The sequence below is a fragment of the Orcinus orca genome, chromosome 10 (assembly GCF_937001465.1).
Source record: "Orcinus orca chromosome 10, mOrcOrc1.1, whole genome shotgun sequence".
In the NCBI taxonomy this organism is placed as follows: domain Eukaryota; kingdom Metazoa; phylum Chordata; class Mammalia; order Artiodactyla; family Delphinidae; genus Orcinus; species Orcinus orca.
In genome coordinates, this window is record NC_064568.1 from 8,174,179 (window position 1) to 8,175,339 (window position 1,161).

Consider the following 1,161-nt stretch of genomic DNA (forward strand, 5'->3'; position numbering starts at 1 on the left):
TAAGAAGTATTTGTTAAATTATCACTACTGCTTTCACGGTTGTCACCAGCATTCTGTTGAGGACGGGCGGTAAATGAGGAGGGTTAGCGCAGCAGAGGGAGACTGAGGGCGCTTTGTGGTCGCCTCGGAGCCCTCTCTGTGCCCAGTGTGACCATTGAAGCCAGGTCAGGGACACGTCAGTCACAGCACTCCCCAGGTGAAGGCGACAGCCAGTCTTCACTGTGGGCGTCGTGACACATCCCATGGGCATCGCTGGGCTGGGCAGGCAGGGCATAGGGTACATGCTTTGCCCTACGGAGCGAGGCTGTCCTGGCTAGAGAACTCCAGGCCCGGCTGTGAACGTCACTGCCAAGGATGCGGTGCAGGTGGTACCAGCTCAGGGCCCTCTGCCTCCACCAGCAGGTGACCCAGGTCCAGGTGTTCATGGTTTAGACTCCTCTAGAGGAGAGGGGTGATCTTGCGTCGTCTTGCAAGGGTCGGGGTTGCAGGTGTTTCGAGCCCTGATGCAGGAGGCTCAGGAAGAGGCCTTTAGAAACCCACAGATGTCTCCCAGAGAGCTGGGCAGGTGTGGTGACATCAGCGGCCCACGCAGCCTGCGTTGGGAGCCGGCTCTGCCCATGCTGTGCTGAGCAGCTTGGGAGCATCACCTCTTCATCCCGGCCTCGACTCTCCCCCAGCGAGCCCGGGAGGTTGACACTCACGACTTGAGAGCTCCCACCTGCCTCTCCCCTTGCCGTTGGGGAGGTGACCTCCCTGCGGTTATTGCATTTTACGTCTTTCTCTGCCCCCTCCCCCACCCCACCTGCCCAGCGCTCCGGAACCTGCCTCCCTATAGACGAGCCATGTGGCACGGGGGTCGAGAGCTCTGACCTGAGAGCCAAGCAGACGAGAGTCTGAATCCCAGCTCAGGAAGATGGGTTCCATGAAAGTGCCCATCTCTCAGGGCTGCGTGAGGATGCAGGCGATCAGGGGCGCCAGCCGAGCCCGACAAGTAGAGGGTCTTGTGAGGAGGAGCCCCAAGAACCCGTAGACGGGGGCCAGAGCAGCCGCTCCGATGGCCTCGGGGCTTCCCCACAGATGTTTCCCTCTGTTGTATTCAGATCAGGTAACAATGGGCCCGCTGTTCTAGGCGGGGCCTGGGGTGGTCCCTCAGATCCCAGC